Source organism: Anomaloglossus baeobatrachus, chromosome 3 (genome assembly GCF_048569485.1).
Source record: "Anomaloglossus baeobatrachus isolate aAnoBae1 chromosome 3, aAnoBae1.hap1, whole genome shotgun sequence".
Classification (NCBI taxonomy): Eukaryota; Metazoa; Chordata; class Amphibia; order Anura; family Aromobatidae; genus Anomaloglossus; species Anomaloglossus baeobatrachus.
Genome location: NC_134355.1, coordinates 339316144 through 339343171, shown reverse-complemented (window position 1 = coordinate 339343171; position 27028 = coordinate 339316144). Strand labels below are relative to the sequence as shown.

Sequence of the window (27028 nt, the reverse complement as noted above, 5' to 3'; positions counted from 1 at the left end):
TTGGCAAAGATTTTATTTTTCCCAGACAATCCCTTTTAGTTTTGTTAATGGAACTCTGGACTTAAAGGGGTTGTCTGGTCTAAATCTACAAGTTTGCAGTCACTCTATGTAACTGCATACTTTTGAATCCTCACATTGCGTACACTCTGCACTGTTAAGCTTCACTGGTGTAAGTGCCGGGAATGGCATTCACGGGACCACAAATATGCAATATGCATAGTCCAGGCCACAATCCAAATTTCTGTGTTTGGCCTCTCTCAATACACTTGAATTGAGGCAGACCACATTCATCTAGTCAGAATGTGGCCAGGAGTATAGATATTGCTTACTAGCAGCCACATGACCACTTTTCTTGGCTATGACAGCGTTGAATCCTTACAATCGACAGTGTGCACGATGTGATGACTCATAAGTCTGCAATCACATAGAGTTACTCTAAACTTTTGGACATATACCATACCACCCCTTTAAAGGCTGGATCCAGACATGCACTTTATAAAGCAATTTTTTAAGCCAAGCGGGGATGAATACATAAAGAAGAAACATTATATGGCTATATTCACACATCTGCTTCAGTTTTTGCATCCATCCAAAACAAAATGTTTCTCCCTCATTTGTCAACTGTTTTGCAATTATGTTGAATCAAGGTTTTTGGAAACTTTTTTTAAAAACTGAAGGAGGTAAACAGTCTTTACTTTTTTATATTTTTGTGGTCCTTGCAGTCCAATAGTTCATCATATTGTCACCTTTTATGCATCTGGTACATAGGTTTCTTGCTGACGTAGCTTTGAAAATAGGCCCCAATGTGACTACTACAGCTGTTTGGAATGGAATGGCTAAAAGCAGATGAAACGGGAATAGAAAACTAAAATGAAGCGTATGTCTTGTCATCCATTTCCAAAAGATCATCATAAATTTTAATTACTGACTCTGACCTGCAAAACGGATGAGAATAGGACATGCTCTGAGTCTTATGGATTAGATAGAGAAATATTTTCTCAAAACTGATGTGTGTATAGATCAATGAACTGTATGTCCATGTCTTTTCTGTTTAAAAAATGGATGGCACATGATCATGTAAAAAAAATGTAGGATTGTAACCTAAAAAAAAACACTAAAAAGGCTAAAAGCATCAGAAACAAAAGAAAAACTGGGGATGTGAATTTAACCTACTGTCTGCAGTAATGTAAGATTATATTAATGATCATTAAATGGACACTAAATAATAGTGGATAAGAACTTTGTTAAAGTAGCTGATGTCTTCCAGACTCAGTTTTTCTTACACTTTTGCTTTTAAAGCGCACCAATCACCAGGATTTTCCTATATAACCTAAAGCCAGTGCTGTATTTGCACTATCATGCTGATTCTATATCTACCTTTAGTGGACAGCTCGGATGTATAGGTTTTGAAATACAAGAAAGTAAAGTTTGTAAAATAAGCAGCTTTTTGAATGACAGCAGCTGCCGATCAGCTGATAGCTTGGATGGGAATTCATAGTGATTGCCGCCCCCTGCCTGTTGTTCCTTCCCCTATCTTTTATTTATGCTAATTCTATTATTTAAGTGTTTTCCTATGGTTGTGGCTAGAAAAACCTTGCTGATGTCATACCCATGTGACCAGAACGGACGGGGCCTCAGCCAACAGAACTTTTACCAGAAAACAACATTATTTTTCTGTTGGCTGAGGCCATGCCCCTTCTGGTCAAATGGGTATGATGTCAGCAAGGTCCTTCTAGCCACTTTGAGTTAGCCACAACCATTAGTAAAATGCTTCTATAATGGAATTAGCATAACTAAAAAATAGGGGGAGGAACAACAGGCAGGGGGCGGAAATCACTATCAAAACCCACACCAGCTATTAGCTGATCGGCAGCTGCTGCCAATCAAAAAGCTGCTCATTTTCCAAATTTTACTTGCTAGTGTTTCAAAAACTATACATCCTAGCTGACAACTAAAGGTATGTATAAAATCAGCTTCCTAGCACAAGTATACCACTGGCTTTAGGTTATATAGGAAAGTCCTGTTGATTGGTGTGCTTCTATTGCACCATGACTACTTCCACAAATTAACTGAAAAATATCCTAATAAATCCCTGGGGGATTCCATTGACTTTTAATGGATCCATTACGTTTCTGCCACATTTCTCTTTTATTTATGACAAGAGTAAACCTTGTACACTACAATATTCTTCTAACACAACAGAAACCAGATTGGAACATAGGTTTATGCAAAATTACCAGCAGCCTATCATGTATTGCTCCCCAAATTAACATTTTAAAAATATTTAATCTGAATAAATAAGATGTGAATATTATAAGTAAAAAAATAAAGTATTTTTATGAGATATGTGATCTTTGTGATTGACAAGCGGCATATAAACAAATCATTTAAAGAAAGAGGATATTAACCTTGGAAAAAATTCCAAACTTTAAAATTGAATCAAACTTTATATTACATTATACTTTTATGCAAACAGATCAAATCTAAATGAAAAATCTTTTTTTCTGTGGTATGAAACAAATGCATAGTAAATTTTATCAAAGGAACATCGCAAGAGACTTGTAATATTCAAGAGGGTGAACAATAATAATCCCCTTCAAATAATGAAAATACATTGAGCAGACAAGGCACAATTTTAGTAGTAGTAGTAACAATAGTACTAATATTATCAATCATATTATATTGGTTTTAGGATTGTAACCATCCCTTTTTCTATCTGTCTAAGGCCCCCTTCACATGCACGTGAAAAAAACGAACCGTTTTTTTCTCGGACGTATTAAAGGGGTGGTTTGCTCCCTGCGTGTCATGTTTGTGGCACATGCGTGTTCTCCGTGTATTATACGTAATAACACATGGAGAACGGAAAGTCCCGCCTTACCTGATTCTTCTGGAGCTGTCTGTGGTGCTGAATGATAGTATCTGGCACAGGCCACGCCCCTCTGACGCTGCTTCCGGCCCCCAGTGAAGAAGATGCATTGTTCAAATTCACTGGGAGTGGGATCAGGTGACAGCCACGGCAGAGACTGCAGGGCTGGTGGAGGTAAGTATGTGTTTTTTTTTATTTTTACAATGACATGTGTTTCTCTGGTGCGTGTCACGTGGAACCGCATCCACACTACATCCGTGTGGTACGTGTGCAGGCCGCGTGACACCCGTGCGGCCGGAGAAAAACAGACATGCCGCCGTATGGAGCACACAGGCTAACGTCTGCTCCCCACGGAGGCACGGGCCAATGGCTGAACACGTGAGTGCACATAAACCCATTGATATTAATGGGTATACATGTGCCCGTATCTCCGGTACATGTGGGAATGGACCTAGCATGTACCGGAGACACGTGCGTGTGAAGGGGGCCTAAAGGATAGCTATAACAGTTAGGGCAGAGTCACAAGTGTGTATGACTCGCAAGAAAGCAATGCAAGAAAATCTCGCATTGCACTCGGCCTGATGTTAGATAATGCTGCAGCTCTGATCTGCAAGTTTTTCCTCAGCCTTAAGTGGACTGAGGAAAAAAATCACAGCATGCTGCCATTGTCAGCAAGAGCCGTGTCACTTGCATCCATACAAGTCTATGGGTGCGAGACAAATATCGGACTACACTCAGATGACATCCAAGTGCAGTGCAATATATGCACAGGCTGACAATGGAGGAGAAGGAGAGATTAATCCCTGCCTCTCCTCCGCAGCTGTGATCTGATCCCAGGAATGAATCAAAGCCGAATGACACTCGGCTCACGCTCGTAGCAGAGCCTGAGCCGAAGGTCATTAGCTTATCGCATCCGATGATCTCACATCAGAAACGATACACAAGTTGGACTCTACCCTTACATGGATTCTTGATGTCAAGATGTTTTGGGGGGAAGGAGGAACAAATACAGTGTTCAAGATGCTTTCTAGGTGTCTATTTCCTCTATACTTCTTCTTGGCTCTCCTCAGCTGCTTTCATACACACAATCTCAATTAGAATATAAATGACACATAAGAGTGGACATAATTACGTGTTTATGTGATGCAATTATCTTTGTTTGTTAAATCTGATACTATAGTTACTGGACTCTTTTGTATTCCTCTAATTTATATTATTATTATTATTATTAATATTACATTTTTGTTATTATACTGGTTTTATAGTTATTTTATATATCTCAAAAATATCATGGAAGTTCTGTAGTGCACTTGTCCTGATATTTTTTCTATAATCATTATCACTTGTACATAAAATATCATTTATCAGCACAGCAGAAAGTTCTCACATTTGCAAAAGAAACATAATAAATGCATGGAATATTTGTATCTTGGGTTGTCTGTGCTTCTACCTGCTCTAAGGCATTTATTCAGAGCCTGCGGTGCATTATCTTTAATGTCAAGTGAAGTGTCAACACACATTGGAATAGTCATCAACTTATCACTATGGGATACTTACTTCAAAGGTTGCATTCACACTGGACAAGATGTGATACTTGTTTTCGCTTGGTGTTTGGAACACAATAATAACCAATTTTAGAGATTTCTTCATAGATCTTTTAATGTGCTGATTACTGATTCGTTTTCTTAAAAATGTTCATTGTGGGCTATGTAGTGACAGTTATGTGAAATTGGAAAAATAAGATTTATTTTCCTAAAATATACTCAGACTTTAAATCTGAAAACAGGAAATTAATGAATACAAGTCTTAAATCCAGTTCTGATGAAGTATATGGAAATTGTACACATTGTATCATTCTTCATCATTAAACAATCCGATTGTAATAATAATAATTATCATCATCATAATAGATTAGAACTGAATCAGAATCAACTGAATAAGAAAGCACCTCCGAACAACAGAGTAAAGGGGGTGTGAACAGCTATGAGCTGCTCTGCCTTCATAACATACAAACAAAAGAATACAGCAGCTGTATCCGCTAATATATATATATATATATATATATATATATATATATATATATACACATGAGGGGGGATCCAAAAGTAATGATAATCAATAATAAACACAATGAATATATTAAAAAAAAAAAATCCTACATAGTCTCCTAACAAGTCTATACATTTAGTCCATCTCTTTTCTAAACTTAGAATTCCCTTTGAAAAAAATTCTTGATCTTGACTCTCAAAAGAATCCCCAACAGCGGTTATCACGTCGCTATTGTCATCAAATTTCTTGCCCCGGAGGTGTTCCTTGAGGCGAGGAAAGAGAAAAAAGACACTGGGGGCTAGATCTGGCGAATAGGGGGGGTATTCCACCAGTTCAAAGCCCGCTTCTTGAATAGTTGCCATGGCAACTGCAGCTTTGTGAGGCGGCACGTTATCTTGGTGAAACAGCCCTCCAGCCCGCAGTTTGCCGCGCCTTTTCTCCTTGATAGCCTCCCGTAATCTTCTTATTTGTTCTGTGTAGTAGGAGCCCGTAATAGTGGCTCCCTTCTCCAAATAGTCCACCATAATAATTCCTTCAGTGTCCCAAAAAACGGACGCCATAACCTTCCTGCTGAGCTTGACACTTTGCATTTCTTCGGCGTCGGTTCGTTGGCTTGTTTCCATGTCATCGATTGTTGTTTAGTTTCAGGATCAAAGTGATGGATCCAGGTCTCATCCATGGTCAAAAAACGACAAAAAATTCTCCTTGTTTGCTTGGAACTTTTCGAGATTTGCTATTGAAATGTCAACTTATTTCTTCTTTTGCTCGTCGGTTAACATTTTTGGCACCCAACGCGCGGAGACCTTTCTCATATGCAATTCTTTTGCAAGGATTCTTTGAATACTGCCATATGAGATCCCTGTGACCTCAGCTACATGCCTGATAGTCACTCTTCGATCTGCCAATACAATTTCTTCAACTTTTTTCACGTTTTCTTCATTGAGGGACGTGGATGGGCATCCTTCACGATGTTCATCTTCCGTCAATGTTCTTCCCAGCTTAAATTCCTTGGCCCAGCGTGCAACTGTGGAATATGGAGGAGAAGAGTCCCCCAATGTTTCCACCAAGTCGCTGTGTATGTCTTTGGTAGTCATTTTTTTCAAGCAGAGGTATTTGATGAGAGCTCTGAGCTCGTTTTTTTCCATTTTGATGTTCACTTCTCGGCAGTTCATATTCAAATGAATGTAGCTCCCGGGAATCGTGGCCTATTTAAGTGATTTTTTTTTCCTAGACTAGTGGGTACCCAAGAGAGAAGAAAACATTTTATTTTAATTTCTGTGTGCAATAGAAATAACCGATTATCATTACTTTTGGATCGCCCCTCATATATATATATATGTATATATATGTATATATATATATATATATATATATGTATATATATATATATATATATATATATATATATACTGAGATTGAATATATTAAGTCTGGACTGCATTGCTAGTGTATTTATTATACTCACAGTATATAGGGTCAATCATTCCTCAACACTTTATAGACATTACCATCAGTGTCCCACTTGGTGCTTTAAATCTAAGTTCCCTATCAATGTTTCTTTGAAGTGTTGGAACAAACCCACAGAAAAACATACAACCTCATTGCAGATGTTGTCCCTGGTGGGATTTGAACCCAGAACCCCAGAGCTGCAAGACTGCAGTGCTAAACACTGAGCCACCATGCTGGCCCTATACCGAATATACTGATGTGCTCTCAAATCCACTGGCAAAGAGACAATGATTAGTGATGAGGGAGCACTATCATGATCAAGAGTTCTGTACTTCTAACTAGTTTTGAGAGAGCATGCTCGCCACTGTTCATTACTCAATCAAGCATCAATCAAGCATCAGGGTGCTCAGGTACTTGGGGTGCTCAGCTTAGTATCACAAGTGATTGGAGGTGGAACAATGCTTGCAAGGCTTGCTTCGCTGCATGATGTGTGCAGGCTCCTCAGTGAGAGCCATTCACAGTCTGGATGACTCTCACTGGGGTTGAAACAACATTTTCAGATGTAGTGTATCAAAAGAAAAAAAAACTATCCTCCCTCCTTCCAAAATTGATCTGTTTATAGCTGGTTGTATGTGAGTGGAGAGCCAAAATGCCTAATCATTGACTCCATTATACTCATTACTCAAATTTACTACTTTCAAAGCATCTGATTTGCTCGACTTGCGTACCGAGCACCCGAGCATTTTAGTTCTCACCCATCTCTACTTGTAAAGAGTAGGGATAAGTGAATACTACTTTGCTCGGGTGCTCAGCACTCGAGTGGAGCAGGTCAGATCCCATGAAAGTGCTCAACTTTAGTAATGAGTATAATGGAAGTCAATGATTGTGCAGTTCAACTCTTCACCCACCCATATATAGCCTGCCATGAACAGATCATTTCTGGAGTGAGTTATTATGCTTTTAAAACACTACATTTGAAAATGTTTTTTTAACTCAAATGAGAGCTATTCAGAGACTGAGAATGGCATTCACTGGGGTGCATGCACACATGATGCAGTTTCACAGTTAACACATCCTAGTATTCGAGCAGATTTTCCTGAAAAATGCTTGAGTTCCCCATTGACTTCAATTACACATGGTAGATTAGTTGAGCCAGTCCAAGTATCAAAATGTTCATTACTAGTGATGAAGTAATGAACGAATGTGTTAGCCACTGTTTAGTACTTAATCGAGCTTTCGGGTGCTCGGTACTCGAGAAGTTAGGCCGCATATCACAGGTGCTTGGATGTTTCATCTGGGAAACAATGAATACAACACACAGGCTTGCTTCACTGCATGTGTGCAGGCCCCTCAGGGAGAGCCATTCACAGTCTCTGAATGGCTCTCACTGGGGTTAAAGCAACATTTTTGGATGTAATGTGTCAAGTTAAAAACAAACACCCTCCTTCTCCCTAGAAATGATCTGTTTATGGCTGGCTGTATATGGGCGGGGAGTCGGACTGTCCAATAATTGACTTCTACTATACACGTTACTTGAATAAAGCACCTTCACAGGATCTGACCTGCCTAGACTTGAGGACTGAGAATCCAATCATTTTAGTGCTCGACCATCTCTACTTGTTATGAGTACTGAGCACCCAATAATGGTAGTGCTCTCTCATCACCAATAATGGGTAACTTATAGGAGAAAAAGAGGTTGACCTCCATGCAAAGCAAAAAATAGATTTAAAAAGTTTGTTTCATGGTGATTATTTCAAAACTTTTCGGCTCAAGGTATAAACTTTTCTCTACTTGAGAAAGGCTTAAACTTTGAGCCAAAATGATATATATATATTGGCCATGAAATTAGGTTTTTAATCTATTTTTAATTAAATGTACAATCAGAGATTGACCTATTTTTCCAATAAGGATTTTTATGTTAAATGTATTTTTAAAATAAGTATAATATTATGCTCTTATCTCCTTTACTTTTTTGCATATGCAGTGATAAACTAGCTAAATCCCATAAAATTGTATAGAAGTATTTTCTGCTTGTGGTGTTTAGTGGGAGAAGGCTATTGTGAAAGGCGTGGGGAAGAGAGTGTTCACAACCTATTGTGACTGGTGAATAATGCTCTATCAATAGTAAGTGCATGTATTACCTGTCATTGTACTACTATAGTGATGATAATGAGATCTCTGAAAAGTCTTCTGTAAAAGACAGAGGCCCCAATTCATCCAGACTGATGTTGATCACCTTGGTCTTGATTAGGGGGCATGCTGAAGTCAGATGCTACTTATTCATGAAGTTTCACACTTCTTCATGGGTCATATCACCAGTGTTGTGTGCCTCTGTACACTGCAGTAGAAAATTCACTCCAGTCAGGTCAGGTTGTGGAGTGGGATATCTGGCATAGAGAACACAACAGATCATAAAAAATTAGACAAGCTGTGGCATCACGGCTCTAACTCTACCCATTTAGGAGTTGCACCTACATTTTGCAACTTTTCAAAGCTTTACACCAGAATTCTGGCATTAAAGCTTTCATGATTTGGACCCTGAATGTCCAATATTAAGCTTTGTGGCCAATCTGAAAGTATGATTTAAAACCCCTTCACGACCTTGGACGGATCTATCCATCATGGAGCGTGTCACGTTAAGCCCCGCCCCCTGCCGCAGGCAGGCGGTGGCGGTCGGCACACATATCAGCTGTTTTCAACAGCTGACATGTGTGCCTGCATGTTGTGAGTGGAATCGCTTCCACTCGCAACATTTAACCCCTTAAATCTCACTGCCAAAGTCTGGCAGCGAGATCTATATGCGCGCGGCCATGATGTTTTCTTACCGCCACCCCCACCGGAAGTCACGTGCATGATCACGTGACTTTCGGTGGTTGCCATGGTAGCACAGGGTCATGTGATGACGCCTGCAGCTATGACGTCTCCCTTTCATTTTCACCCGGCCCGGAGCCGAATGAAACAGGAAGTGACCGTATCTGCTGTTTACAGCTGTGTAGCTGTGATCAGCAGATAGATCAGAGCGAGCGGATTGCTGATCACTATAGCCCCCTAGGAGGACTAGTAAAATAAAAAAAAAGTAAAAAAAAGTTTTAAAAAATAAAAAAAACAAAAAAACCTAAAAGTTCAAATCACCCCCCTTTCACCCCATTGAAAATTAAAGGGTTAAAAAATAAATAAATATACACATATTTGGTATCGCCGAGTTCAGAAATGCCCGATCTATCAAAATATAAAATCAATTAATCTGACTGGTAAACGGCGTAGTGGCAAAAAAATTCCAAACGCCAAAATTACGTTTTTTTGGTCGCCGCATATTTTACGCAAAATGCAATAACAGGCAATCAAAACGTAGCATCTGCGCAAAAATGGTACCATTAAAAATGTCAGCTTGAGACGCAAAAAATAAGCCATCACTGAGCCATAGATCCCGAAAAATTAGAATGCTACGTGTTTCGGAAAATGGCGCAAAACGTGTGCCACTTTTATTGCACAAACTTGTGAATTATTTTTAGTGAACACGGTGAATAAAACATCCCAAAAACTATTGTGCGATCACACTTTTTTTGCAGTTTTTCCACACTTTGAATTTTTTTTGCTGTTTTCCAGTACAATATATGGTAAAACCTATGGTTTCATTTAAAAGTACAACTCGTCCCGCAAAAAACAAGTCCTCATATGGCAAGATTGACAGAAAAATAAAAAAGTTACGGCTCTCGGAAGAAAAGGAGCAAAAAACAAAAACGCAAAAATGGAAATTGCCCGGGGGCTGAAGGGGTTAAAGACACCTGCCATGTCCTGAAACACTAACTACAGATATAGAGTTAATCCACAGGTAATCTACATGTACATCCTGTCTAGCTTTCTTAAAAGAGCAGCTACAGCAGGGAGAACATGTAATTATATTCTCCCTGAAGCCACTTGTATTTGGGTGCAGCTAACTGCACACTGAGCATTCTGTAATAATTTCCTGACACTTTTAATGACCGCTATTTATATATGCTGCATACACAATGCAGAGCAGGCTGTCAATCAATGTTTCAGGGAGTAATTACAAAACATTCACTGAGTAGTGAGCAATGATTATAAAACATCCTTGCACTGTTACGATGACTAGAAGCGAGCAGCTGCAGAAAGAATATAACTTAATTTTTACCCTTTAGCCACTACTTCAGTAAGCCAGTAAGAATATAAACTCTATTAACAGCAAATTACCCTAAATCTGCAGGTATATGCCCTTCTTGGATGTTACCGGTTCTTTTTAAAGAATAAGTAATTTTATAATAACATGTTGCTGTTAACCTTTTGTTATGATCCCAAATCTTTGTTATATATAAGGGGTGCCTAGCAGTAGCAAAATTCAGATTTGAGGAGTAAATGGGTTAGAAAATCTTTGGAATGTTGTATGTGGAGAGGTGAATAGTGCAATCTTTATGCATCTATCTACATTGTAGTAAAATTACTCCAAAATTAATGCGTGAAAGTTATATACATTTTTGTCCTGTACATATACATTTCTCTTTATTTCAATATAACTGGGCCGTTGTATAAACCATTCTGTGCAGAGAGATTTGTTATATTGTTCTCTGTAGACAACTTTGCTCATTTTTGCATATTTCTACAGTATGACATTTAGCTTGGAAATATAACTGCCAGAAAACTTTTATTTAGCAATAAAGAGGAATATGTTTTGCTTTGTGCCTTCATATCTTGCAATGCCACTAGAATACCAATGATTCCTCTGATGTTGTACGTGTAGAAAAGCATTGAACAGGATGAACGGTGGTTTTAACTATGTGACAACAGCAATTCCTCTGGAGAGGATGACCCATTACATCAGATTTTCTTTGTCATCCCCTGTGGTTAAACCTGTCATTTCATCACCATGTGTACGCCAAATTCAATTGCATATTATTTACAATATGGTAAGGGAATTGTTTCCTAGCATAGTACAGATTACATAGACTCCTGATAGAAAATGATGTAGTTAAAAGACCTTAGAAGAGACTTTTACAGTTGATAAATTCAGTTTATTAAGTCAGTAACATGCTATAAAATTCTCCCAGGATAATCCTAATTTAGGCTATTTGAAGATTGTGTTGACAATTCTTAGCTGAGCTCAATGAGGTCAAGGGCCAACAGTTTACTTCCAATCCTACTCACAATAGGCAGAGTCTCCATCAAAGAACACTACAGCAGGTTTATCAATAGCATTATAAAATGCCTGTAGGGATGGCTTCTTTAAAAAAAAAGCAAAAAAGCACTAGGACTATAAGATCTAAAGAAGGATTAAGCGTCAGAGTTGCCCATTTGCCTACTCATTAAAAGAGTGGTTATACAACTATTAATTATTATTATTATTATTATGATTATTAATATTTATTTATAGAGCACCCTTGATTCCATGGTGTTGTACAAGTGAAGGGGTTACATAAAAGATATAGATATAAGTTACATTAGACAGACTGGTACAGAGGGGATAGGGCCCTGCCTTTGTGGGCTTACATTCTATAGGATAATTGGGAGGAAATAGTAGGTGGGGCGATGGTGAGGCGGCAGTACCGGTACGGTAGTGAGGCGGTGGGGTCATTGTAGACTATGGGTGTTTCAACTAGTAGGAGGGCTATGAAAATAGAACTGTGATCAAGGAATTGTACCTAGAGTGGAGCGAGTATCGAAATAATCGTGTTCGCGATACTTGTAACAAGTACTGTGTAATACTCGCATATTCGTTCCAAATAGCGAGCACAATAAAAATCAAAGGGATATGAGAGTAATATTCCACTGGCTGGGAAATGTGGGTAATTTTCTGTTGGATTCCAATTACTCACAATTCCCATTGACTTGGATTATACTCGTTACTTGGAACGAATACGCAAGTATTACACAGTACTTATTGCAAGTATCGCAAACACGAATATTTCAATACTCGCTCAACTTTTAGTTTACCATTTCTTGCCTGCATAATGATAAAAAAAGTTATAGGAGTTTAAGGGGATTTACGCTTTTGGAAATGGAAAGTCCCTGTTTTTGCTCATTTCACAGATTACACATTCTACTAAACCAGATAGTATTGCTATAGTATTCTATTCTTAATATTCCTAACAGTTTTAGCTTCATTATGATTCTTTTTATAAAAAATTAAATGTGATGATTGTGATGTGATATAACACTGCAGCAGTATAGCAGCATGGGCTCATTGGCACTGTCGATCATAAGCATTGCCATAAATTCACACTTTTCAATACAGCAATAATAACTACTCAACCATAACATTACCAGTCTGAGTTTGTGCTCTGTTCATAAAATATTATGTGCTGTTATGCAATAACTAAACATAAAACTGTTAGTCAATCTACAACAATTTAATTCCTTAGAAGAAAGGACCATTCACGATACTTTAAAGATTGTTCTAGCTTAAATGATTAAAAAACATTTAAATAAAGGGGCTGTCTCATGGACAAATATCAGTCTACACTATCGTTTTAGAATACACCAAACATAATTTATACAATGGATAAGACTGAAATGAAGGATTATTCAGCCCTATTGCTGCCAAGTTATATTCTTCTTTTACAACTGTCAGCACAATGCCAGGCTTGAGTCGAACAGCTGAGTCAACTGCGCTAGACTTGATACAAAAAAATCCCTCTAAGCTGGGAGAAAGGGCAAACTATGTTAGTAAGACATAAGCCCTGACACTATTCATTTATTGTCATTACACCATATTTTTCTAACTTTCCAAAAACACATTTTGATGAAGAACATTTTTTATCCTATATTTCTATATAAAATAACTACCCGACAAATATTATATTCCCCTATGTAGACAATAGATAGCAGTGAATGAAATGGTGATCACCCATTCACACTATTACCACATTAAGGCCCAAGACACACGGCATGAAAATCGGACCAATTGGAATGCGATAAAACATCGCATTCCACTCAGACCAATATTAGCCTATGTACTCAGCACCCATGAGCGATTATTTTCTCGGCCCCAAACGGACCGAGAAAACAATCGCAGCATGCTGCAATTGTAATGCAAGACTTTTTCTCTCACACCCATTCAAGTCTTTGGGGCGAGAGAAAGATCGCACTGCACTCGCGGTACACAGGTGTACCGTGAGTGCAGGACGAGAATCGTAATAGCCGTCTATGGAGGAGAGAGGGAGAAAAATCACTCCCTCTCCTTCTCTGTGCCAGCCCGCTCCTCCTCAGCACTGGCTCGCCCCTCCTCAGTGCCGGCCCGTCCCCCACGCAGCTGAAGTCCGATTGCATGATCGGACCTCAGTCGCAGTGACACTCGCATGACACTCGGCTCCCGCTGTGCTGCCAGCACAAGCCAAGTGTCATGTGAGGATTGCATTAGTCCTCATGTGGCCCTGGCCTAACACAGGAGCCTTTGGGACCCAATTGTTGGACTTGCAATGATTACATCTGATAGTGGAAAAAGTGGGAAAGCCTGTTTATGCTTATAACAAAAGACAAGAATATTTTTTCTGAGTAATATTCACACATAGGGCTTGATTCATCATTTGCAGGATTATTTTGATTGTGTTGTATTTGCTCTTTTTTTTACATAAAAGTAATTAAAATGGAGAAATCTTGCACAAAGTCTGTCTTTAACCATTTTTTCTACTTTTTGGGGGGTAAAAAGTCACATATGCCAAAATTTTGCAAAAATAGAGGGCAGCAGTTATAACCTGCCCAGACCAATGAACTAATGCACTAGCAGGATGCGGCAAGACTCCCAATAAGGTGGAGGCATCACAGGTGCAAAAGAAGCAAATCACTCACACACTTCCAATCCATGGAAGGGGCGATTTCTGGATGATAAAATTGCACATGGCTTGTATAGGGCGCTGTTCATTCATGTAGGTGCATAGAATCTGGCTAGCAGCCTATTAGTTACGCCCATACTATTCAACATGGCAGGCTGCCCAGCACTATATAAGTGCACTATAAAGGAACTGGACTCCAGTATACAAGGCCTACATTAAGGGGGCTGGCTGCATCTTGAATAAATTGTTATGTGCAAAAAATATATATATAAAATATATATGAACAACAAAAAGAGGGATACAAATCTCCTCCAAAAATTCTGCTGAATTTTTAGAAGAGATTTTTATCCCTCTTTTTGTTGCTTTTTTATCTGTATATCAGTGTAGGGACCCATAAGCATGAGGACCCGTGATGTGAGTTGTGGGCAATTGTATTCTGCCCATAATACCATCTAATACCTGAAATATATTTTATATATATTTTTTTGCACATAACAATTTATACAGGATGCAGCCAGGCCCCTTAATGTAGACCTTATATACTGGAGACCCGTTCCTGTAGCGTGCACTTATATAGTACTGGGCAGCCCACCTAGTCGAATAGTATGGGCATAACTAATAGGCTGCTAGCCAGATACTGTGCACCTACATGTGTGAACGGCGCCCTATGCAAGCCATTTGTAGGCAATTTTATCATCCAGGAATCGCCCCTTCCATGGATTGGAAGTGTGTGAGTGATTTGCACCTGTGTTGCTTCCACTTTATTGGGGGTCTTGCTGCATCCTGCTAGTGCATTAGTTCCTTGGCCTGGTCAGGTTATAACTGCTGCCTTCTATTTGCTGTAAGTAATTGCTGAATTTTTGGAGATATTTATCCCTCTTTTTGTTGCTTTTTTATTTTTAAAAGTCGCAAATAATAAGACTGGCAAAAAGATGGAAGCCTTAAACCAGTCCCACGCTGGCAAATTAAAAAAACAAAACAGGCAAACACGTATAAAATAGACTTCCAAACAACCAAGAAATAAAGGATAAATTTCATGCCATAAAAAAGGCAAAAGGCACTGAAAATAGTAACAAATGCAATAATGATTCAGTATCCATTGAGTGCATTATTATTGCCAACATTCTAACGCATTTATAATCAATATTAAGAGTAAAAAGATCAAAGTAGAAGTGAACTTCCGCGCTGTCGTAAGACGATGAGCAGCAGTAATGTATCATGCACATGTGTGTGTGTACTGAAGAAGGAGATGTGATCTCTGAAACGCGTAATAAAATTGCGATTTAACCATTACTGCTGACCGTCTTCTTACGACAGCGCAGGAGTCTACTTCTATTTCACATTTTGACGCTAACCTTGTCATGGTGCCTGCTGCAGCTATAACTTATACACTTTCAGTAGCGGTTGTGACTATTTCACAACTGTAGCAGGTGAGCAAATCTGATATTACCTACAAATGTTCTTTAACGTCAGTACTAGGGATGATCGAATACCTCAAATCGGCTTTGAGAATATTTTCAAGAATAGGTCGCCGCTATGCGAATATTCGATGCATAATGTAAATCTATGGGATGTCCGAATAGTTCCGAATAGTTGTTATTCGTGTTTCCCATATACTTACATTGCATATTGAATATTCGCGAATAGTCGAATAGAGGTGACCTATTCAGAAAATATTCGCGAAGCTGAATATTTGAGTTATTCGATCATCCGTAGTCAGTACCCTATTAGCGCCTTTTGTCTTTTCAGTTTTCTTCATAATCATTAATTTTTAGACATTGACAAAGTTGTCCCAAAAAAGTGGACAATTTATAAGACTCATTTAATAATTGTGAATTCGGGCTCAATTAGACATATTTTTTTTAAGCACAAGAAAAGCAGATTGATTTTTCAAGTCAGAGTTTCATCCAAATGTCATCAGAGATGGGTCTGAGTTTAATTAGGGTATCATCAGTTTTACTCCTACATCAAAAAAATAATAAAAATAAAGAATTTAAAAAATTCATATTATTTTCAAATCTAGCTATCTGTGAAAATCGGATTGCAGTTGGATGGCATCTGAGTGCTGTCCAGTTTTTTTCATGCAGGCAGGATAAGCCAGGCTCAACCATTATAAGTAAAAAGTTGCTATAGGGGTAAATAGACTAAAGGGTGCTTTACACGCTGTGACATCGCTAGCAATAGCTAGCGATATCGTGCGCGATAGCACCCGTCCCCGTTATTCGTGCGACATTTGGTGATCACTGCCGTAGCAAACATTATGGCTACGGCAGCGTCACACACACATACCTGTTCAGCGACGTCGCTGTGACCGCCGAACAATCCCTGCTTCAAGGGGGAGGTGTGTTCGGCGTCATAGCGACGTCACTGCAGCGTCACTAAGCGGCTGCCCAATAGCTGAGGAGTAGCGGAGATGAGCGGCCGGAACATGCCGCCCACCTCCTTCCTTCCTCATTGTCGGTTGTTGCAGGTAAGGAGATGTTCGTCGTTCCTGCTGCGTCACACATAGCGATGTGTGACGCCGCAGGAACGACGAAAAACCAGGGGCATGCACCACCAACGATATTATGAAAAGGAGCGACATGTCAACGATCAACGATTTTTGACGTTTTTGTGATCGTTGATTGTCGCTCCTAGCTGTCACACGCTGCGATGTCGCTAACGGCGCCGGATGTGCGTCACTAACGACGTGACCCCGACGATATATCGTTAGCAATGTTACAGCGTGTAAAGCACCCTTAACTAAGAAATAAGAACCCCAGAACTCAAATAGTAGACAAATATGGTAATTTTGAATATTTTTATTAGTATTTTGCTGGGGTTCTTACTTCTCAGTTTTTTTCATGGACCCATATTCTTGCATTGTTGCATTGTATTGGGACACTCGGACTAAAATTGGACATATTTCCACAATATTGCATGAACCACTCTGCCCGCAGAAAATCATAGACATGTGAATGAACCGATTACTATTAAAGGTACAAGTGCTATCCGTGAAAAACACTTATAACACTCATATGTAAAAAAAATACATCTGAATGAGGCTCTATAGTGGCTTTTTAAAGCCTGTCAGATAAATGTTTATTTCATGAATAGAGGAGCAGTAAGTCCAAATGTCAGTTTATAGAAAAAAAACTACATTGCTAATCTCAACTGTTTGGTCATTTATTTATTGCTACACATGGCTTCACGGCTTTATAGCAATAGGGATTTGATGCCATTTGATACCAACTGTTAAAATGCTATCTACTTCATGCTATGATCAGCTTAGGTCTAACACTAGATCTGTAGAGAAGCTGAGGTTGGCAGCGGGCCAGAAAATGATGAGCAATCAACTAACTGGGATATTAAACTGCAAAGTTCCCACTGACTGCCAAATCTCTTTCTACTAAACTCTTCCCAGGCAGTTTTGTGTCAGAATACAATAAGTTGACCACTTAGAGGTAGTCATACTTTATAAAATTATACAGAATGGCATGTAAAAAAAATAATAATTGGTATTTTACATTTTTAAACACTCCTTAGGTGGTCTCAACACTGCAGAGATTTGTTTTTGCAGATTTTTTTTTTTTTAATATTTACCAAAAATGTTAAATAATGACAAAGCAGTAACATATGAACAAGCATTTGTTTCTGATTTATTGATTTTTATTCTCTTTGTCCCTTGTGGCTTGATTTTTTTTAACAGCAACGTGGACAGTAGGGTGTAAATTAAATTCCATTAACAGTAACAATCAATGGTGTGCAACATTTCAAATCTATTTTTTCTTACTTTTTAAGTTAGAAATAAGTTTCATAAATTGTGAATTACCTGTAAGTTGAAAAAAGCAATCATGGTATTAGATAGTAAAGTTTTATGGTTTAAATAGATTCACCATGAATAGATAGACGATAGCAAAAGAAAATGTCATTATAATAATTCTCTAAATATCTTAAATTAGCAAATGTAAGGTCAGCACTATAGTATATCAAAATGTCTGCCATTGCAGTACTCTGGCTAAACCATGTCCTAAGCTGTTAATAGTACAGATACCTGACTTGTGAGCATATTCTGATCTAATACTCAGGAGTGTTGAGGTAAGAAGAAGCTGTTCACACTGCTGTCCACCTTGTCTTTTTGCTTTAATACTGGAAATAATGGTTGAACTAACGTAACTAAGGCTTCTCACATTGCTATTCACACTCTCTTTCTGATCTAATATTGAAGTTTCAAGTGGGATGCTGAGGTAATAATAGGCTGCTCACACTGATGTCCAACCCTTTTTTTCTGATCTAATACTGAAGACACTAGGGTTGCTGTGGTAATAAGAGGCTGTCCACACTGATGTCTATTCTGTCTTCTGATCTAAGGCCCCCTTCACACGTCCGTGTCTCCGGTACATGCTAGGTCCATGCCCATATGTACCGGAGACATGGGCACACGTATACCCATTAAAATCAAGGGGTATATGTGCATGTACGTGCTCTGCCACTGACCCATGCCTCCGTGTGGAGCAGATGTGTGCGTGTGCTCCACACGGATGCATGTCCGTGTTTCTCTGGCAGCACGGCCCCGCACACCTACCACACGGAAGTAGTGTGGATGCGGGCCAACGTGACACGTGCCGGAGAAACACACGTGTCATTTAAAAAATAAAAAAAACACAAACTTACCTCCATCAGCCCTGCCGTCTCTGCCGCGGCTGTCACCTGCATCCAACCACCAGTGAATATGAACAACGCATCTTCTTCACTGGGGGCCGGAAGCAACGTCAGTGGGACGTGGCCTGTGCCGGATGCTGTCAGTCAGCTCCGGAAGAATCAGGTAAGGCGGGGCTTTCCGTTTTCCGTGTGTTATTACGTATAACACACGGAGAACAGGAATGTGCCACAAACATGGCACACGAGGAGCAAACCACCCCTTTAACACGTACGTGAAAAAATGGATCGTTTTTTTCACGGACGTGTGAAGGGGGCCTACGACTGGAAATAATGGTTGAACTAAGGTAACAAGAGGCTGGTCACACTGCCATTCACCCTGTCTTTCTGATCTACTATTGAAGTTTCAAGAGGGATGCTGAGGTAATTAATAGGCTGCTCACACTAATGTCCACCCCTTTTTTCTGATCTAATACTGAAGACACTAGGGTTGCTGGGGTAAGAAGAGGCTGATTACACTATGTCTATACTGTCTTATGATCTAATACTGAAGATATCAGTGGTGCTGAGTTAAAAAGAAACTGCTTACACTAATGTCCACCCTGTCTTTCCATTATAATACTGGGGACAACAAGGGTACTGATATGAGGCTGCTCATCTTGTATTTCTGTGTGCTGAGTGGCTGTTGTCACCTGCAGATAATAATCTTTACTATGTACTGTCAACCTATGTACAGTTCATAGCAGCAATTTGAACATGCTCCTATCACATAACAGAAATGACTCGTACCTGACAGGAGCCCATACAGTCTAGCATCTACTAAGGCCAGGCAGCAACAGGGGCAGGAATAGATAACAAACCCAACCCAATTATTAGATATTCTGTAGCTGCTATCAATCAAATAGCAGCACATTTCTGTAACTTTACTTGCACATACAGCATACAGTATTTCTGAAATAAAACATCCAATCTCAGAACAAAAGGTATGCTTACATTCAGCATCCTAGCGCCAGTATAGCCCTGGCTTTACTTTATATATGAAAATCCTGATAGTTTGTTCTCCTTATGGGCATAAAAATTAAAAGTTTGAAAATTGTGAAATTTTACTTTTTTTTCCCAATTTTTTAATATTTTCCTAAAAAAACAAATAATATAGACTAAGATTTATCACTAACATGAAGTACACTAGATCATGAAAAAATAATTTCAGAATCACTGGAATATGTTGAAGCATTTCAGAGTTATTTACTCAGTGGCACTAATTAGATTAAAAAAAGAGGTCCTTCAGGGGTTAAACTGTGAATATATTTATAAATATAAATTAAATAATGAAAAATTATATGTTGCAAATGAATGTACTTATTTGCCCCCCAGATACTTGCTTATATCTATTTGTGTAATATAGTTTATGGATATTGTTTTTCTTGCTTTGTGTAACAAACAATTCTGCCTCTATTGAGTAATTCCCGGAAGAATTTTTTTAATTAAAATAAGCAAATAATTTGTTTTACGCTTGAAAAGTTTTAAAACTAACATGACAATTTTTTTTACATTGCTCATAAATAATTACACTATATATAGTGAATCAGAAGTGGGCACATCATTTGTATAACCTATGCATATGCACGAGGGCCCTGGAGTAAAAACAAATCATAGATATCTATAAAAACAGCCCTTCACAATAGACCTCATTTGATTGCAGTCCTTATTTCTTGAGAAATACATTTCTTACAGCTGCACAGAGGTTCATAATTCATATCAGTTTTTTATCCCAATGGGACTCATAATACACTTTCCCTTAATGGTATATTCACACATGGAAAATACACTGCAGATTGTCTATCTAAAGTAGAGTAGAGCAAATCTCTCAAAATCCGATGCTGGTAGATTCACTTTGTGCAGAGGGAAAATTCAGTTTGTAATAAATAATTTCAATTGGAATTGAATCAACTGGGAAGGGGTTAAAAAGTTATATTCACTGTGAGGAGCTGGCTGTGGACTAAAGACTATTGGACCAATAGACATAGAGCACCATGGAATTAATGGTGCTCTATAAATAAATAAATAATAATAATAATAGAGCAGTGCCCATGACTCTAATAGATGCAGATTTTTTCCAGCACAGTGGTGGTTACATCAATCTTATTGATGCTCTCATTGTTGTGTTTTATTAGATATTTTTTTCTTGTACGTTTAATGTACACAGAAAGCCAGGCATGAGATTGGTAATTATAGTAAAGCATCCATACCATTACTCTCATTAGTATCTCAGGTGCCTCAGTTAGGCCATTGTCTTCCCAGCCACTAGTCAAATTATGCAGATGGGGATTGTAGACCCATTGAAGCCATTACCAAAGGGTGTCTCACAAGCAGTCCCAGGTGAGGGGCTCGGCCTCAGGAAAATAACTCCAATAATGAAAAGTTAGCATTGAGGTGGTGTTTCCTGGGGGACTTGGGGGATATAAAAGCAGTAGGTAGATCAAAAGTTGGGAGAAAGTGGATATCATTTGATATGAAACAAAAAAAACTCAGCACACCCCATAGTTACATCTCAGTGCAGCTTGCAGCCGGCGCACAGAGATGTCCTGGTCCAGGTTGGATACCAGAAGAAAGGAAAAAGCCCCAAGAGTCCAATAAAGGCAATGGATGAATGATTAAAACTTTGTTTTATTTGATTATAGATTAAAAAATATATATACATGTGGCATAGTATGACCGCAGAATCAAAGAGGTAATTATCCTACATGTTTTGGCAATACAAAATGCCTTATTCATTATGTACTCATAAGGTACAGTTGCTGTAGTATATCTCATGTCAAAAATGTTAGTTACAATGAGTGATGATACAGGTACATTACTTCCCTGTAGTATTACATAAATCTTTGGATAAGTATGCCTTATTCATAAGGTACAGTCATTCATAAGGTACAGTTACCGTAGTATATCTCATGCCCAAAATTATATGTTTCGGCAATTAAAATGCCTTATTCATGACTAAGGCATTTTTATTGCCTAAACATGTAGGATAATTACCTATTTGATTCTGTGGACATATCATGCCACATATCTATATATATATATATATATTTTAATCTATGATCGAATAAAATTAAGTTTTAAACATTCATTCATTGCCTTTCTTGGACGCTGGAGGCTTTATCCTATCGTCTGGTATGGGGACAGTGGAACTACTGGTCTTAGATTGGGATCTCGTGAACCGGAGGTATCTCATTTTTGCCATCTACCACAAGTTTCTGTATTGCCATGAACAGTAGAAATAAAACTAATTGCAATGTTAACCTGCATAGTTGATTAATGCAACCCACAACCTAAGATCTTTACACGCGCATATAAAGATAATTAGATCAATGCATGCAGGATCAGATTCTAGGTCAAACTTCCAGAAATTCGCAGGTCTTCATGAATTTAAATACTCTGCAAATCAACTAATAAGGATGAGCAAAAAAAAACGGTGGCACCAATCACAGTGTGGAAGATTCTGTGAGCCATATGATGGCATTAAGTGTTGCCACGTGGGCTTCCACATAATGACCTTCCCCTATTACATCACATAATCTAGCATAGCCAATTGATGTGCTATCACTGTTAGTATAAAAGATGACCTAACAACGCGAATTTTTGCTTCTACAATGTAGGCATAGTAGGTCAGAGCATACAGCTTCAAAAGAATTAATGTGATTGTGTATTACTGCTTCAGTACTGACTGACATTTGAAATAGGAGTGGTGGTCTCACTTTGTTAATACTTTTCCAAAGATTCATGTAATAATGCAGGGAACTTAAATACCTGTACTGTCACTCATTATGACTGTAAAATGTTTGACATGAGATATACTACAGTAACTGGAGGTTAATAGCAGCCTTTTTATTTTTCATGCATTAAATACAGGAAAAGCAGTACTTAAATGCCTCAGTGTTAATTTTGCTACTGAACCAAAATCATGAAACCAAGGCTTGTGTGTCACAGAAGGGTGGTTACTGAAGTGAAAGACAGGCAAGCCATATTTTGATTTTTGTCAAAAGTAAAAAAAAACCTTCCATAATCAATAAATTTAAAAACAACTGTGTTTGCTCTTTGAAAAAAACATTTTATTTTTGCATATGTCTTATCGTAGTAAAATATTAGTTCTGCTTACTATAAGGCCATTAAAAAGATGAAAACTCTTCTTCCCAAAGGGTTCTCTACTTAAAGCATCTGCTGATTAATATTAGTTTTTAAAAACAAAAAATGGAAGCATACACATAATTATTTTCATTCAATATAATAAATAAATGTTTGCTAAGCTTTATTATAACACATACTTTAATTTATATAAGTTTTTAATTTGTATTTTGATGATTTTGTAATAAAGTTTCTACATTTTTAAATATGAATAGCTATGTTTATGTCAACATGTGCAGCATGTTTCAGTTATGATGTTTATTTCTATTACTTCATTGAAATACTTATGTCGCAATTCTGTGTATTTAACATTGTATTGATTAATCACCTTGGTTGACAAAAATGGGTTTTATATTTTAATTAGCTTCAGAGTGTTTTAGTGTTTTCATTCTGTAATGAATGTTGGGTCAAAGGTAACACAAGAGTTTTGCTTCAAGGATTTTATTATATGGTGCTTTCATCCTTTGAGTTAAATAAATGCTCTTTAAGTATGCTACTTATGTTGCATTAATATGTATATGTCATTATTCGGTAGTTATTCTGAATGCCAATGAAAATTTGAATAAAATCATCTCAAGCGCTACTAGGAACTATAATGATAGTAATTAATTATGAAAATAATTATCATTTTGTTTAAAAAACAAAGCAAAGGGCTTTTATGTTAAACTTTGTTTAAATACTTTACAGTCTAAATGGATAGAAGTCATAACTCATATTTACAGCGATATTATGTGTAGTGTAAATAATATGGTAATTGCCTTGTATTATTTGTAATGGTATTATGATTCACCAATATTATTTAAAGTCACCTTGGAAAATATTTACTCTATCCCAGTTTTCTTCATATTTGTACAGATATCATGGTGCGCCAACTGTATTCAGTAATATATTAATTACTTGATGTATAAAAATATACAGCAAATACCAGTTATATAATTTTTTACAGTATATAATAATATACTCTACGTTTAAAGCGTAAGCATTGCTTTAAATTTTATTTCATAAATCAATAGTACACATGAAAATAAGTAACTTTGTAATGCATCTTATGAGACCAATTTGTTTCTTTCTCTGCCAGAATTGATCAGTCATTATTAGTGACTGGGGGCTCGCAGATAACTAGGATCAGCATGTCCCGGTTATCTGGTTTTATAAATGCCAATTTGGGCCGGATTCCATCTGTCTATGGGGACCAGAGTCTGGAGATTAAAAATGGTGGTAGAAGCGATAGGGGGATAGGAGAAAGCGCTGTACTTACCAAGGCTTCATGGCGGCTGTACATTGCTCCTGCAGTCACCCATTCACTTCTGGGACCAGGCATTAGGCTCATGAATATTCAAGGATTTCCCCGCCCACCAGAATCTATGAGTGGTTGCAGTCAGATGAGCCCCCACCCCGAGTGACAGCATATTTTATGCTTCCAATCACAGACCCGGTCTTTGGGTCAATCGTACAGTAAAAATAAATAAATAACATTTTTGGAGTAAGGTCCCCCCAGTTACAGAATGCAACCCCTAGCGGGTCGCTTATCTTGGCTGTGTATGAAAATAAGAGGAACCACATGCGACTTTTTTTAAATTATTTAGATAAATAATAAAATAATGATGTGTGGTCTCCCCAATTCAATTTTGATAGCCAGCCAAGATAAAGCCTGGCAGCTTGGGGCTGATACTCTCAGGCTGGGGAGACCCATGCTTAATGTGCCACCCCGCAGCCTAAAAATAACCTGCAGCCACCCAGAATTGTCGCATCTATTAGATGCGACAAGCCCAATGCTTTACTTTGCTCTTCCCGATTGCCCTGGTGCTGTGGCAACCGAGGTATTGAGGTAAATATAAGTATAATTCTGCCAAGCAGACAAGCGTTGCCAAAATCCTGAATCTAACAGAGCAAGGACTAAAATATAACTTTTAATTAATCACTTTAAAATCAATCCATAAAGTGCAGTGCAAAATTGTGCAAAAACACATCTAAATTATATATAATAAAAGGATGGATCTCACCCAATTCTTCATCACGGGCAGACCAAAGCCACCAATTTGTATGATGAAACAGGCAGATTAGAGGGTTACTCAGAGGCAGGATCCAGATAAATGTAAGGTCCTAACCCCTGTCGTGCCCCATGTAGTTGCTTCCGCCCTTACAAGGGCAGCACCCAACTACCTTGAATAGATAAGAACCCTCCCTTAGATACGGATGGTCCTTATCTATTCAGGGTTGTTTGCACTACTTGAGTGCTGCCCTTTTAAGGGACAGAAGCAACTATATGGGGCACGACAGGAGTTAGGAACTTACATTTTATCTGGATCCTGCCTCTTAGTAACCCTCTAATTTGCCTGTATCATCATCCAAATTGGTGGCCGTGGTGAAGAATTGGGTGATATCCATCCTTTTATTGTATATAATTTACAGAGTATTGAGGGGCTAAACATACTATTTTTGTGGGAAAAAGTAAATTTTTTTTTCTTTCCACGCATCACACAGGCCTGGCACTCACCAGCTTTTTTGGCTGAGAATCTGAGCAATTTTATACACGCATATGTGATCACACCTTTAATCAGTGTATTTCCAGTATTTTTTTTTATTTTTATGAATATATTGTTAACATTATTTGGTTTCATACTGTTTGTGCCTATTTTCGCACATTACCAAGTAAAATGTAAGTGCATCAGCATGCAACCTTCAGAATTGTTAATATAATATTTATAAGAGCTGAAATCATCCCACTCACACTTAAAGCATAACTTCACCTTTGAGCAGCATTTTACAGTTTACATGTAGCAGAAATCTACAGAAGGTTGCAAACTGTTTTCTTTACAGTAGGTATTTTACTACACATGGGCTATTCTTATTCACCATGGATGCATACATAATTCAGAATAATGCTGGGCTTAGGATTTCTCAGCAAATCATGCTTGTCATATTGGCCAACAATAACAAGGTACAGAACAGTGCAAACATGATTATAGAAAACTACAAAATACCTTCATACAAATAGAACCAAGCCCAGTCGTGAATGGGGTAAATAAAATGTAAAATTCATTTCCGTCCCTGTCTGCCTCCATGGCCTTGGTAGATGTTAGAGTGCATGGGCTGCATTTCAAATATGCCCCTATCACCTGACAGAAATTACTCTTACCTGCAAGGAGCCAATATAGTCAAACATCTACAGAGGTCAGGCAGCAGACAGGGGTGGGAATAGATAGCAAAACCCCACCCACATATTCCCACCCCTGTCTGCCTCCATGGCCTTGGTAGATGTTAGAGTGCTGGGCTTCATTTCAAACATGCCCCTATCACCTGACAGAAATGACTCTTACTTGGAAGGAGCCCATACAGTCTAGCATCTACAGAGGCCAGGCAGCAGACAGGGGTGGGAATAGATAGCAAAACTGGACCCACATATTCCCTTCCTGTTGCACCTGTCAATCAAATAGCAGTGCATTGCTGGAACTTTATTTGCAAATATTTCCGAAATAAAACATCCAATGTCAAAATAAAACACATGCCTACATTCAGCATCCTAGCTCCAGTCTAGCACTGGCTTTACTTTATATATGAAGATCCTGATGGTTGTTTCTCTTTAAGACCTCATTTAGATGGCAGTGATTTTTCACATACATATTTCACATTTTTCACATACAATCAACACAGAGGAGGATAATTTAATATTACAGAAGGATTTGTGTAGGCTGGAGGTTTGGGCTGAGAAACGGCAATTGAAGTTTAATGTGGGTAAATGTAAGGTCATTCTCTTGGGGAGAGGAAATAAAATGTATAACTATATACTAACGTATAAAACACTCAGTAAAACAATCATTGAAAAGATTTGGGTGTATGGGGGGACGACAAACACAATTTTAGTGACCAGTGCCAGGTAGCTGCTGCCAAGGCTAACAAAATAATGGGATGCATTGAAAGAGGCATAGATGGTCATGTCAAGAACATAGTTTTGTCTCTATAAAAGTTACCAATGCAGCAAAATTTAGAATATTGTGTACAATTTTGGTCTCCAGTGTATAAGAAGAACATAGCTGAACTAGAGCGGGTGCAGAGAAGA

At 38.2% G+C, this 27028-nt stretch overlaps 1 protein-coding gene across 2 annotated transcripts in view; it reads left to right on the top strand.

Annotated features, from left to right (window-relative positions):
• GRIK2 (glutamate ionotropic receptor kainate type subunit 2) overlaps positions 1-27028 on the top strand; it is a 1450753-nt gene that overhangs the window by 87723 nt on the left and 1336002 nt on the right. The gene's annotated exons all lie outside the window — the stretch shown is intronic.